The following is a 15,750-nucleotide window of genomic DNA, read 5'->3' as shown; positions in this document are numbered from 1 at the left end:
TTATATTTTTTGACATTTGACTCTATATTTTGAATATATACTAAAGAGTGAAAGTTTCATAGTCTACTTGGAATATTGTATCACTTCAATTAAAATGTAGTTAAAAAGACAAGACTTAGAAGTTCTCAATTGATACCTTGGGCTATATTTGTTATAAGGTGAGAAATCAATGATTACTTGAATCATTGTTTTACCTGTATGAATAAACAATATTTTTGACAGCTGCCTGTAAGCTATTTTCTTGATTTATAGTCTTATAGAAACTTGATTGAGTTGCTTTATCTGGTTTTGCTTGAAATTGTCATGTTTTTGATCATGTAGGCTTGTTTCATATTAAAAATCCATAACAGTGCTCAGCCTAGAGACCACACCCATGAATTCACAGCCAATTCTCAGTTCAAGATTAGGGCTCGAAGCCATGGTGTTGGAGATTACCTGGGCCACCATGGTGGTGCTTGGGGAACCAGGGATACCAGGAATTGAACCAGAATCTGTTGCATGCAAAGCATGGGCCTGAATTCATGTAATATCTCTCTGACCTCATCATACAGATTCTTGAATCTGTACCATTTCTTTCTCTTCCTCTTCAGAGATTCCAGCAATGGGTGTATGAGCAGTTAGATATTATCTCATTGTTCTTTCATGTTTTTACTGCCTATTTTTCAGATCGAATATAGTATTTACTCTAAAGTTTACCAACTCCTCCACCTCCTCCTCTGCCTCCTCCTCCTCCTTCTTCTTCTTCATTGTTTTTGGGTCACACCTGGTGGTGCTCAGAGCTTACCTCTGGCTCTGTGCCCAAGGATCACTTCTAGTGAGTTTGGGAAACCATAATGGGTGCTGGGGATTGAACCCAGGTAAACTGCGTGCAAGGCAAGTGCTCTACTCGTATGTACTATATGTCTGGTCCCAAAATAATTCATGGTGTTCTTTTTTAAAAATTTTGTTTAAATTTAAAGCCCTGGCACTGCTCAGGGCTTACTCCTGGCTGTTTGCTCAAGGACCACTCCTGGAGGGCTTGGGAGCCATATGAGGTGCAAAGAATCTACCTCTACTACAAGCAAGGGAAATGCCTTACTGGCTGCACTGACTCTCTAGCCCTCTGTTTTTAAGCCCATTCAGTTGAAAAAAATAAGGAATTCTATTTCATATCTTTCATATAATTTGTGTCTCCTATATAACATATTTCTCTGATAAAAACTGACATCATTCTTTTCACTTCAGGTTTATTTATTTCATGGAGAATAGTTGCAACAGTTATTTTAAAAATAATTCAAGCAATTGGGTCTGGTAGGACTAATTTTTATCCTATTTGTCTCTTCCTCTCTCTCTCTTTCTCTCTCTCTCTCTCTCTCTCTCACACACACACACACACGCGCGTGTGCACACACACACTCACACATGTTTGTGTTTCATTGTACTTTGAGTAGATTTTGAATGCACCTTGGACACTTTGAATGTTAGAATACTTATTCCACGAGTTCTATTATTTTTTAGGGAATGTTAATGTTTCTATTTTAGCAGACAATAACCCTAGTTAGATTCAAATGGGAAATTCTGCCTTTCTCTCTGTGATAAGCAATTCAAATTTCTGTTCTGATCTTTTAGATTGGTCATGCTCATTTTTATCTGAACCACTTCTGAAGGTCAAGAATAAGCCCTAGAAGTTGAACATGATTATACATAGAATTGAGTGGCACTCCCTTTAGATATTTTCATTTTGAAATCTTTCAAAACTTTCCTGGCTATCAAGTTCCCCTATCCTTAGCTTCTCTAGTCAGAAATATGTGGTTTCAGTCTAATATTTATACTTGTGCTGTTATCACCATTTTAGTTCTCTATGTTCAGAAATCTCTTTTAGTGTAAAGCAATACAAAAGAAAACAGAGAAACTCTCAATGCAGTAACCATTCTGGTTTTAAAAGCCCTTTTGAATCCATCTGGTTTTGTTTGTTCTCAGTATCCTTAGGTAGTTTATTTGTGTGTTGTCCAGAACTTTTTGTTGTTACCTGTAGGAAAGATGGGCTATAAAGAGCTCATGCCCTCATATTCAGACTGCTAGTTTTCAAGGATTCAGCTTTTATAGCTACTAAGCAAGTACTCCTGAGAGGAAAAACAAAGTAAAATACAAATTGCAACTTACTAGTTTTAGAAATGGAACTCCAAATAACTGAGATACATGGAACATATTGACCTAGTAATGAAGTCATATTATAATAATCCTAAAGTGATACACTTCTAAGTTAGAATTATGGGAGAAATAAATCTGACTCCATCATTAATTAAAGGACAATTCAGGACATTCTTTGAGAGTCAGTCTCAACACCAACAACAATCCCCGCCTCTGTTCTCCCTAAAAAAACACTATGAAATAATTCACTGTGTTTTATTCCCACATCCTCAACCTGCCACTTAACAATATTGTTGGCAGCTATGAAAAAACAGTGTTATGCTAAAGAAACAACTTGTCAGTCATGTGAAACTGAACAACTTGCTTCCAATATGTTAGGCTAGACTCGAATTATTGAGCAACGTTGTCCTGATCCCACAGTGTTCATCCCACTGTTCCACTGTTAGTTGGCTCTTCAGGAAAGCTCATCTATAAAAATAAAATGTTTTGGTCCTATTGTTCTGAGCTTCCAGACAAGCCAGCAGTTATTTGCATGTTATTTTCTCAAGTTGACATTCAAGTTTTCTACAGTTGGTTTGTAATACTTGTGACTTTGATTATGCTTTCTGGAATTCGAGCTACTGGGGTTACTGGTAAATTCTGAATTGGTGAGTTTAGCAAGAGATCAGCCTCAGTAAATCCATAGAATAAATTAATGACTTTTAGGAAAAGTCTCAACTTGACTTCATGGTCAGTTGGCCAAAAGCATAATGTGTCATTATTTTGTTTTGTATGCAGATTTTTTAAACCTAGTTTGAGCTATTTATTTTAAATGTGTTAGAAAAACATAATAGGAGATCCTATTATTTCATGCATCTCAGAACTTAAAAATAGGATAATATTTTAAAAGTGGATCATCTTAATGAAAACATCTTTTAAAAATAATAAAAATGTTGGGAGATCACTGACAAAAATCACAGAAAGAGAAACTTGGTGATGTTAAGAAATCATAGAGCTAAATATACAAGCCACAGAGTAAACAAAACTGAAATTGCGTCCCCCAGACCTTGATAACCAAATTTAAAAGATGCCTCTTAAGATATAAACTGGGGCTTGGGTGGGTGGGTAGGGAGGGAATCTGGGAATACTGATGAAGAGAAGTTCACAGGGCAGGATTGTGATGGAGTAGTGTGTCTAAGACACAACTGTAAATAAATTTGTACTTCATAGTTATATTAAGAAATGAAATTTTGAAAAATAAAAAAAATGTTCTTATGAGGAAATTAAAAAAGAATAAGAATGTAGTGGAAGGTTTTGGGCACAATGAATTAGGCTACAGCCAACACTGAAATATTCTTGTGATTGACAAAACTCATATTAAAAAAATGGGGAAAAGAAAGCAGATATAAAAATAACAGACTCAGTGATTCTATACATCTAAAAACTCCAAATAGACACAACCAATCTCTTCTCTGGAATCAGGATGTAGTTACCTTGGAGGAGAAGGACTGAGAGGAGGCTCAGGTGGTTTTTGGGTACTAGTAAAATGTTCTGCTTTTATTTGACACTTTTGTTTAATTTGCCAAAATTATTGATCCTTATATGTATTTATTTATATATTCTTCACTTAACAGTTATTAAAATAAAATGAGACCATGTAAAGTTAGAAATAAAAACATATATATTCTGTCAGAAATTTAAAAATATTGGAATGTGTTTTGTGTCAGGAAACTTTGAGGAAACCCATTTAGTTTGAGAGTATGAATAAAGAAAGAAAAATATTATCTTAACCTCACCTCAAATGCATTCTTCTGAAAATATTCAGGCTGGTATTTTTCCCCCCTGGAGACACTTGGGAATAAAAGATGTTCTCAGTAAGGTCTTCAGAATCATGGTCCAACCTGTTCCACGAGGGAAAACAATAAGTAGCAAAGTATCTTGAGGCATAATCCCAAAAGGATGGAAGCCAATTCTTCTATGTCTATCCCTCTCATTCTGATTCATTCACATACTACAATATTCTCCATGTCCATCCATTTATAAATGAATTTCACAACTTCATTTTTCCTAACAGCTGTATAGTATTCTATTGTGAGATATACCATAGTTTCTTTAGCCAATCATCTGTTCTCGGGTACTTGGGCTGTTTTCAGATTCTGGCTATCGTGAATAGTCCTGCAATGAACATAGAAGTGCAGATAGCATTTCTGCTGTGTTTTTGGGCTCCTGGGATGTATTCCCTGAAGTGGTACTGCTGCATTGTAAGAAAGCTAAATTTCTAGCTCTTTGAGGAATGCTCATATTGTTTTCCAAAGAGGCTGAACCAGTCAGCATTCCCACCAACAGTGAAAGAGAGTCCCTATACCCCGCATCCATGACAACATTGGTTGTTCTTGTCTTTTTGAAGTATGACAGTCTCTGTGGTGTGAGATGATATTTCACTGTTGCTTTGATTTGCATCTTCCTGATGATTAGTAATGTGGACATTTGTTCATGTGTATTTTGGCCCTTTGTATTTCTTCATTTAGGAAGTTTCTGTTCATTTCTTTTCTCCATTTCTCATTAACATTGTCTTCATGAGATTCAGCTGCGGCTCGACGTTTCCACATTCGAGATCAAAGTCGGCCAGCATTCATGCCACTTGGCTGATGTTTGGTGTTATTAGAATGACATCATCAGTGATGACATCAGTCTCCTGGTGGACAGTTCCACAACGAAATTGACCAAATCATATTCAATCGAAGGTTTTGCCTGACCGATGTCGCTGTTGTCCCAAAATTTCAAACCAGATTGGACCACCATCTCCTTCGTGCAAAATCTTACTTCACAGAGCAGAAAGAAAGGTCTGCAAAGTTCAAATTTAGGAAGATAACTCCCAGAATTATCACCAACTGGGAGCTTTTTGGCACTTTTGCAGCAACATGGGAAGATGCTGTCATTGACAACATTGACGAGGAATACGATCGACTGGTTCAGCACCTCCACGACTGCGAGAAGAATGCTGAGAGTGGGAAAAGCCACAAAACAGATGCCTGTTTTCAGAAACTCTTGAGCTCATTCGCCAACGTGGTTTGGCATGAGCCTCAGGCAACCACAAGCTAATGTCCGAGCTCGCGAAGCTGTGCAGAGAAGCCATAAAGGAAGACCTCAAAGAGGGAAGAGCAGCAGTGTTGGCTGATACGGCAGAAGCCAGGAAAAATATTTGCAATGCTCACCTGTCCTTCGCCAACTACAAGACTGAGATGACTGCCCTCCGATGTCCTGATGGATCTATCACATCTTCCAGAAAGGAATGGAGAGGATAATTCATGACTTCTACTCGGATCTCTTTGACAGCCACATCCACCTGCCCACATACCAAATTCTACAGGATGGATATGTCATTCCCAACGTTCTCCCTTCTGAAATCCAACACGCCATTTCTTCAGTAAAGACTTGTACAGCATCCAGTCCAGACAAGTCAGACCCAAACACTTGAAGAATCTGCTGCCAGTACCCATCAATACACTGGCTTGGCTCTTCATATGCTACCTGTCCTTATGCAAGATTCTGTTCCAATGGAAAACCAGCAGGACCATTCTGTTGTACAAAAAGGGAGATATCCACATCGGCAACTATGGCTCAATCTGCCTGTTGTCTGTCATCTACAAGTTATTCACTCGAGTCATCCTGAATAGAATAGGCAGAACACTAGACGAAGGACAACCATGCAAGCAAGCTGGGTTCCAAAAAGGATTCAGCACTATCGACCATATCCACACAGTGACCAAGCTCATTGAAGTTTTGCAATAGTTCAAGATGCCGCTCTGTCTAACTGACATGTAATGTTATTCAGAGACAACCACTGGACTAGAGCTGTTACCAACTGGATTCCATGGGAAGTCAAAAGACTGTGTGGTTGCCCACCTACAAGATGGTCAGACTTCTTCATCAAAACCCTGTATGAATGGTCTGATGCTCTTCCTGTTCCTGGAGTAAGCAGATACCACTGGGCTACACTAGCACGCGACAGTGATGAATGAAGATATTACTGGTGCCTGCTTTAGCGAATCGAAGATCAATGGGATGAGAAGTGATACAAGTGATACAAGCCATCAGCAAAGTAGAGCTGGTGTAGTTTCCTTCACATTCCATACCAATTTATTCAGTTTTGTTTGAATATGGCCCCCCTACAATTGTCAGCTAGTTTACTCCCTTGAGTTAACTGTAAGTTATGTAGAATTTGTAAAATAGGAATGCCCTTCCTTACCTATCCCCAATCTCAGATATATATATATTTGTGTGTGCCCACATGCCTGGCTGTCTTTCCCAGGGCCCCTCAAAGGGGATGGACTCCAGCTTCCCTTCCTGCCCGAGCAGAGCTCCCCAGCAGTCAAAAACCACCCAGAACCTAGCCACAGCCATGCTCAAGGCCCCTCTCCACACGTTCGGACAAGCCTCACACATGAAGGTACTGGCAGAAGAACCCAGGTGTGTGTAATCCCATCAACGACCAACATACAGAGACTTAAAAGCAAGCTCCCAGAAGCACAAGGCCATGATATTTAATCTACTTTTCTCTCTGGGAGAAACTAGCAAGCTACTGAGAACTTTCTGCCCACATGGGACAGCCTCGCAAGCTTCCCATGGTGTTCCATATGCCAAAGGCAGTAACCAGCTGAATCTCATTCCCCTAACCCTGAAAGAACCTACAATGAGGCATTGTTGGGAAGGCCGAGAAGAGAGAGGCTTCTAAAATCTCAGGGATAGGATGAATGTAGAGGTTACTGAGACTGCTCGAGTGATGATCAATGGGATTTCGTGACTCGTTATATATATATATATATATAATATATATATAAATATATATATAAAAGGTAGCATATATATAATACCATATATATATATATATATATATAGTAGCACAACAGGTAGGGCCTTGCACAAGGCCGACCCGGGTTCGATTCCTTTGTTCCTCTCGGAGAGCCTGTGAAGCTACCAAGAGTATCCTGCCCAGATGGCAGAGTCTGGCAAGCTACCTGTGGCATATTCCATATGCCAAAAACAGTGACAACAAGCCTCACAATGGAGACATTACTGGTGCCCGCTCAAGCAAATTGATGAGCAAAAAGATGACAGTGCTATAGTGCTACATAGTGTCACATTATTTTTGTTTGTACTACATTACATTTGATCTTAGCCAAAAGGTCTAGAAGCGTAAGAACTGGAGAGATAGAAGAGTAGATAGGGCATTTGTCTTGCACGTGGCCTACCTGGGTTCTATTCCTCTGTCCCTCTCAGAGAAACTGGCAAACTCCTGACAGTATCCTGCATGCATGGCAGAGCCTAGCAAGATATCCGTGGCATATTCGATATGCCAAGAACAGTAACAACAAGTCTCAAAATGGAGACGTTACAGGTGCCGCTCAAGCAAATTGATGAATGATGGGACGACAGTGCTACAGTGCTACATAGCTTCGTTTCTTGATGTCATAAGAATAAACATGCACAAAATGGTGCTCAAAAAAAAGAAAAAAGAAAATTCAATAGATCAATGATACTTTATGAATCAAAACATCTCTGAAAAAAAATCTATGCCTAGCTTTGAATATCAATTCCATAAGTTACTTATTAGTCTTCATTTAAATATCAATCTCTCAGTTTCATAAATTAAAAATTGAAAATCTAATGCCTATTATCCACAATAATTGTGAGAACAAAATGAAATTAAATGAAACAGGTGAATTTCTCGACTATAATGCCTGGCATGTACAAAACAGTATTTTTTTAAAATCTTCCCTACAGTGAAAGCAATTTAACAGCTCATCAGCCATTAATTTGGATAAGAATCAGATTAAGTCACAAATTATTAATGAGTTTGGCCAACCAAATAAGTAAAACTAATTTAAGAAGACCACTTAAACAAATAAACAATGTAAATAGCCTCTTATATATTCCATGAATTACCATCTTCCAATACGTGTGCTCCAAATCTGATGTCATTACAATTTATCACTTGAATTTAATATTTTTAATCCTGTTAATTTGAAGTATATGAGTCCCATTTAAAATATCCATACATAGGCTTAATAAATAGGATTAGCTAATTAGGATAAGAAAAGAGCTGATTAAAGTTGACTTGTTGAAAGATTGAAATTCCTAACAAAAGAGAAGGTCTGAAGTAGTAGATGGAATACCAAAACAGAAGTGGTGAGTTGTCCTGATCACTTGCAGAAGATCATCTGGATTCATACCTATCTACATATATCAGAATCGACCTATCTAGTTATCGTAGGAATTAAATTCAGGGCTTGATGCATGCTAATCATATTGAGCTACATCCATAGACCCTACTAAGTATTTATCTAACCATTTCAATTCATTTAAGCCAATTATTTCAAAGTGCCCCTAAGATAGCTCACTTGCTAGACATGAAAATAATAGCAAACTAATTTTCTTCTACTTGCCCATTTTCCTATATAGTGAAATATGCCTGCTATTCTTTCCAGTGGCTAGTTATAGAAGTTAACAGAAAGTAAAGGAAAATAGGTAAATTTACCAAATAACTAGGTAGGTGAAGCAATTCTTTGAAATAGCTAAATAGGCTGAGAAAAGACCATCACATTCACATCTGGGTACATTATCATTAGAAAGTGAAGAAAATCTGCCGACAGGTTTCCATTCCACCTATGAAACATACATAGCATCCAACAGTTAACGTTTTGGACTTATTCATACTCTGAAAAATCCTAACATTTTATATCTGTAATCATTTTAGACTTATTCAAAACCTGATACTGATGCATATAAGTAATTAAATTTACTTTTTGTTTTATAAGGGTAAAAGTGGAGTTCCTCCTTTTGGGATCAGGCATGGCTTCTGTTGCTTAGTTATTCATGGCTCTTCACTCAGGGATTACTGTTGATGGTGCTCAGGAGTCCATATGGGGATGGGATTTAGGTCAGCCACGTGCAACGCAAATGCTTTCTGCTGTGCTGTTGCTTCAGCTCAGAGTTCCTCTTACGGGAGTACTGAATGAGGAGTACTTCTCAACTAAATCTTTTACAAGCTAAAACAGATATAGCCAGTATTTGGCAGCCCTCAAAGTTATTAACTGTCCTTGACATTGAATAAGGCTGTTGCAGAATTAAAAGAAGAATTTTGACAATCTCTCAGAGATAAAAGCTTGACCCGAGCACCCTGGGCAAGGACACTAGCAACCTCCTATCTATAGTAATAGTCTATTCTCCTACTAAAAGTAAATCTGAAAATGACTAGCTTACACACACCAACAGAAGACAATCACATGACTTACTGATTAGATTAAGATGTTATTCCCCCTATGGGCACAAATATACAGGGGATTCTTTATAAATAAAAAATTCATAGTCTTATATTCTCACTGAAATTTTAATATACTCTAGAACCCATGAAAAACAAGTCCAAAGACATTTAAAACGAGAAGAGTTGACTGAAAATCAGGAGAATATAAAAGAAATAGAAAGTAAACCACAAGTGATTTAAGTGATAAAGTTAATCAACATTGATTTTAAATTATGATCTAAATATTCACATAACTATATGGCATTTCTCAGGGCAAATTTAAAATTAAAAAATAATAAAATGGAAATATATATAAAACACAATAATAGAAATTATAAACTCAAATGATTTATGTGTTAAGTATAATATTCACAGCTGACAAGAAAAGTTATTATCTGAAAGATAAATATGAAGAAAATATTCAAAGTAAAGAACAAAGTAAAAGGTTGGAAACTAGAGAACAATGTTATGACTTTCATAGAGAACCGATGTGAAATAAATATAAAAGAAACAGATACAAAATAATGATCAGATTTTCCAAAAGAAAAAAAATCCAGTCATTGACTCAAAGGAACAATAAACTCCAAGTAAAATAAATTAAAAGTAAACTACAACTAAGAACATCACAGAAGGTGCTTGAGAAAAAGCCCCAGTAGCTGTTCCCACACCCTCAAAACCACTGCCGTGCCTCTGAACAAACTACCAGGTTAAATATTCTGGATTTTCTGGTTATCTTCAAACTTGACAACTCTGATATCTCAGTAGTAGCATACCAGATTGGATGGGAATGTAACACAGAAGCCAACCAATCACGACCAATAAGAAGGCTTAACTTGCAACAACAGCCTAGTAAACCCTCAGACAAGGACTTAATGTTCCCATAGTAAGATACATAATAATTTTCACAAGGTTTCTTATATGGAATTAGTTTTTGATCAATCAATTAACCATTTAATGGTTCTGAGCACAATAATATAAATTGTTGTGGGTCTGCTACAGGGGCAGTTTATTAGGGGTGTAGAGGAAAATGGAGACAATGGAAGCGAAGTGACAGCAGTGATAGGATTGGTGTTGGAATATTGAATGCCTGTAACAAATCTTTGTAAACCTTGGTTTTAAAAAAAATGGGGGGAAAAAGTGAAAAAAAGAAAAAGTGGTCGGGAAGATGAAGCAATTAAATATCTTCAAGCTGATAAAAAAAAAAACACAGCTTTTAACACTGAGTTGCGCACAAAGTGAAAATTTCCTTCTAATTAAGGCAACAGAGAGGAATCTTTAAGCCAAGGTATTCTATATGTAGCCAATAATGAAGAAAATACTAAGTGGTGTTAAAAGCAGAATAACAATTACTCCACTTGGAAACACAAAGTAGCAGTAAAGCAGATTACTGACAAAGCTTAAATATTGGGTAAATATAAATATTGACTGTGTTTGAGAAGAATCTGTCTCGTTGTTTAAACTAATTAGCACTGTAGCACTCTATCACTGTCATGCCATTGCTCATCAATTTGCTCGAGTGGACACCAGTAACGTCTCCATTGTGAGACTTGTTAATGTTTTTGGCATATCAAATATGCCACGGATAGCTTGCCAGGCTCTGCCGTGAGGGTGGGATACTCTTGGTAGCTAGCCGGGCCCTCCGAAAGGGATGGAGGAATCGAAACCAGGTTGGTCATGTGCAAGGCAAGGGCCCTATTCGCTGTGCTATCGCTCCAGCCCCTTTAAACTAATTACCTCATTAAAATTAATGAACAATAATGGTGCATAAACGAAGATAAAGTAGATAACAGTAAATTAATGAACAACAGTGCATAAAGTAGAGTTGAAGAGTTCTAGAGTTTTTAAAGTTTTGTCAAAAATGAAAATTATCAAGAACTATGTAAGTGAAAAATTCAGTGTATCTGAAATTACCATTAAACTATAGACGAATGTATAAAAATGATAAAAAAATTAAATTAGACTTGAAATAGTGATGTAATTTCTACTTTAAAATCATTGCTACATCGCAGCACTGTTTACAATAGCCAGAATCTGGAAAAAACCCGAATGCCCTAGAACGAATGACTGGTTGAGGAAACTTTGGTACATATATACAATGGAATACTATGCAGCTGTTAGAAAAAAGGAGGTCATGAATTTTGTATTTAAGTGGATCGGCATGAAAAGTTTCATGCTGAGTGAAATGAGTCAGAAAGAGAAAGACAGACATAAAAAGATTGCACTCATCTATGGTATATAGAATAACAGAGTGGGAAACTAACACCCAAGAATTATAGAAATAAGTACCAGGAGGTTGACTCCATGGCTTGGAGGCTGGCCTCACATTCTGGGGAAAGGGCAACTCAGAGAAGGGATCACCAACTATAATGTATAATGTAGCTGAAGGCCATTTGGGAGAAGGGAGTTGCGGGCTGAATGAGGACTAGAGACTGAGCACAGTGGCCACTCAACACCTTTATTGCAAACCACAACAGCTAATTAGAGAGAGAGAACAGAAGAGAATGCCCTGCCACAGTGGCAGGGTGGGGTGGGGGGAGATGGGATTGGGGAGGGTGGGAGGGATGCTGGGTTTACTGGTGGTGGAGAATGGGCACTGGTGAAGGGATGGGTTCCCGAACTTTGTATGAGGGAAACATAAGCACAAAAGTGTATAAATCTGTAACTGTACCCTCACGGTGATTCTCTAATTAAAAATAAATAAATTTTAAAAAATCATTGCTACAGGGGCCGGAGAAAGAGAGAGAGAGGTTATAGTGGTTGGAACACCTGCCTTGCATGTGGCTGTCTCTACTTCTATCCCAAACATCACATATGATCACCAATCCCTGACATATTATCCCTGACATATTATCCCATATTATCCAGAAGTAATCCCTGAGCACTGTGTTGCTCAAAACAAACATTAATAACTGGTTGCACTTGGAATCAATTTTTTTTTTAATTTTATTGAATCACCATGTGGAGGGTTACATAGTTCTCAGGATTATGTCGGTTATACAATTCTCAAACACCCTTCCCTTCACCAGTGCCCATCTTCCATCACCAACCCCCCCAGTATACCTGCCGCCCCCTCCCATCTCCCCAGTCCCCACCCTTGTACTTGATATGTTTCACTTCGTTTATGCCTTATCTCGATTACATTCCATGTTTCAACACACAACTCACTACCGTTGTTGGGGTTTCCCCCAAAAAAGAAAAGCAGTCCTATTGCCAAGGAGGCATTTGATAGTTCTCCACTACTAAGAATATAGAGATATTAAGTCCCGCTGTTTGTTACATAACTTTTCTTTTTCCCCCTTGCCCCGCGCCACCGAGTTCACGCCTGTTTAGTAATCGCCACGCTGCCTGACAAGGGAAAAAAAAAATGAAAAGGATGGTTATTTCCCGTCATCAGCAGACGTGGGGCTCTGGCTTAGTTGATAGACTAGTAGAGTGTCTGCAAGCAGTTTCTGGAACCGAAGGTCTTGCGCTGGTATCGGCTCCGGCTCGAGATTCCACCAGCGTCCCACTGTTCCATGTACATAATTTTTCCCCTTATATCCCATTCCCACGCCACCAGGTCTGTTTGCTTAATGGACATCACACTGTAGTTGACGACACGCCGCGTTTCTTCCCGAGAAAGAAGAAAATTTCTTCTCAGCTGGCGTGGGGATATAGCTTAGTTTAGTCTAGAGAGATGGCTACCGTTTTGATTGCCTTCAATATTTCAGCAACCGACTTACTATTCTTGTTAGGATCTCCCACAAAAGTCCGACCCATTAAAAGCGAACCATTACATATTGCTGATGCTAAGATGACATTAGCATCAGCTAATATGTAATGGTTCGCTTTTAATGTTTTTGGGTTTCTGTATAAAGTCCAGGGAAAGTACAACCAGAAATAACATCACTACAAACTTTTACCCTTTTATGGTGCTCATAAGATGGAGAAGTCCTGCGCTGTGCTCAGGAGGGAGGAGTTGAGAGAGAGAGACAGGTTAAAAGAATTGGGGGATGCCCGGGTCCCACTGTTTCAGCGCACCGTGGGGTCTCTGGTCCCATGCCGGAATTAGTTCAGTGGGCTGCCTGGGGTCCAAGGGCGCTCCCTTGGGCTCTTCCATCATGCTCGCTCCGCAGCCGGATCAAAAGTGGAATCAATTTTTTTATGATATATAATAATATCTGATACATATACATAGTATTTAATATAGTGTGTATAATTTATTATATATAATCATACATTTAATAATATAGAATAATTACATACCCATTAAAGTATTATCACTATATCACTGTCATCCCATTGATTGTTGATTTGCTCAAGTGGGCCCAGTAATATCTCCATTCGTCCTAACCCTGAGATTTTAGCAGCCTCTCTACTCATCCTTCCCAACAGTGCCGCATTAGAGGCTCTTCAGGATCAGGGGAATGAGACTCATCACTGTTACTGTTTTTGGCATATGAATACGCCACGGGGAGCTTGCTAGGCTCTCCCCCGTGCGGGCAGTAAACTTTTGGTAGCTTGCCTGTTTCTGTGAGAGGGAGAACTACGCTTTTAGATATCACATGGCTGCTTGGTTTTATAGTCTCTGGATGTTGGCCCTTGAGGGGATTACATGGCGCCGGGGTGGGGGGCGGGGGGAGGCTGGGGCTGGGGGTAAGGCAGTTTCTGGGTGAGACTACTGTCTAGAGACTAGAAAATGGGGGATCTGGGTGGAAGAGGCCCAGTACTGATCCGAGCAGGTTTGGAGATCTCAGCCCCGGGTCCTGCACACCTGGGTTCCTCTGCTGATTCCTTCATGTATGAGGCTAGTCCGAACAAGTGGAGAGTGGCCTTGAGCATAGCTGTGGCTGGGTTCCGAAGCTCTTCTGCTGCCAGGGCTCTGCTTGGGGCAGGGAAGGAAACTCAACCCACCCCCTCTTAGGGGCCCTGGTGAAGACAGCCAGGTATGGGGGATAAGAGTCTCTTACCCCCGGGCAGAGTCTCAGATTATCAGCAATAGGACCCCAACATAGAAATTCTCAAAAGGGAGCAAATAAAGAAAAAGCTTACCGCCCTAATTAGGTACAACAAATTAATAGTAAACTATGGCTTAAGAAGTAACACAGGGTAATTATAAAAAAAAAAAAAGAAGTAACACAAGGGGCTGGAGCGATAGTATAGCGGGGAGGGCATTTGCCTTGCATGAGTCCGATTAGGGTTCGATTCCCAGAATCCCATAAGGTCCCCTGACCACTGCCAGGAATAATTCCTCAAAGCAAAGCCAGGAGAAACCCCTATAATTATATACAATCAATTATATTACTATAGATCATTTTTATACTATATTTTCAAATGTTTAGTGACATTCCTAGTGAGTCAAAGGTTTTTGAAGTTAGACTCTGGTTGTCATATCGATCTGTTACTTCCTGTGAAACAGAAGGTCAGTTTTTCAACATTTTAGAGTCTCACTTTTAGTTGTCACATTAGTAAAGCAGCTTGCCTTGCAGGGTTGAAGAAACAACATATATGAAACATGGAACACAGTACTTACTAGGTCACCAGTCAATCTACTGTTGGCTATCGATAATCAGAAACACATATTGATCAATAAAGTTAAATAAGATTTACTTTTATTAGTGGAGAACATTGCCTTAACAAAGGTATGGGAAATTAGAATGGGGTACTTTCAGGGTTTAAGATCTGAGAGGGATGACTTTATGGTTTCATCTTGATGGCAGGAACTGTTTAAAGGTGAACAGACTTTTATAATATGAAGCTCTAGGTGACTGGTTACAGTCTTAAAGTAAATCATGATGAACAGGTTGTTTGCTTTGACACATTAGCTGCATGACTGGTCAGCGGTCATAATTTATGGGTATGCATATTTCTTGCAGTTATTATAATACTGCTTGAATATTTTCTTATAGAATATGGTGGACATGTAATATTATTTTAGTTTGAATTTTTATGATAATGATTCATTATTTGTATATATTTCAAAATGAGTACCATAATAATTCTAGCTAACATCTAGTACCATATATATATATACACACAAATATTTTTCTTGTGATAGAAAATTTAAGGTTCACTCCTAGCAACTTTTAGATGTACTGTAGAAATATTATTACTGTTGTTTGCTTTTTTGGTGAGGGCAGATGGAGACCCCAGCAATGCTTAGAGACTAACCACAACTCAATGTTCAGGGCTTACTATGTGAATTGTATGGATCTGGAAATTAAGCTCAGGGCCTCTACATTTGCTTCAGCCCTTTGAGCTTTCTCTCAGGTGTAGTATTATTATCATAGTCCCCATGTTGTACATTCCATTCCCATGATTTGTTTTATATCTTAAGATTTATACCTATGAATATTCTC

This window comes from Sorex araneus, chromosome 4 (assembly GCF_027595985.1).
Source record: "Sorex araneus isolate mSorAra2 chromosome 4, mSorAra2.pri, whole genome shotgun sequence".
Lineage (NCBI taxonomy): Eukaryota > Metazoa > Chordata > Mammalia > Eulipotyphla > Soricidae > Sorex > Sorex araneus.
The sequence above is the reverse complement of the archived record's forward strand: the minus strand, read 5'-3'. Positions refer to the sequence as shown.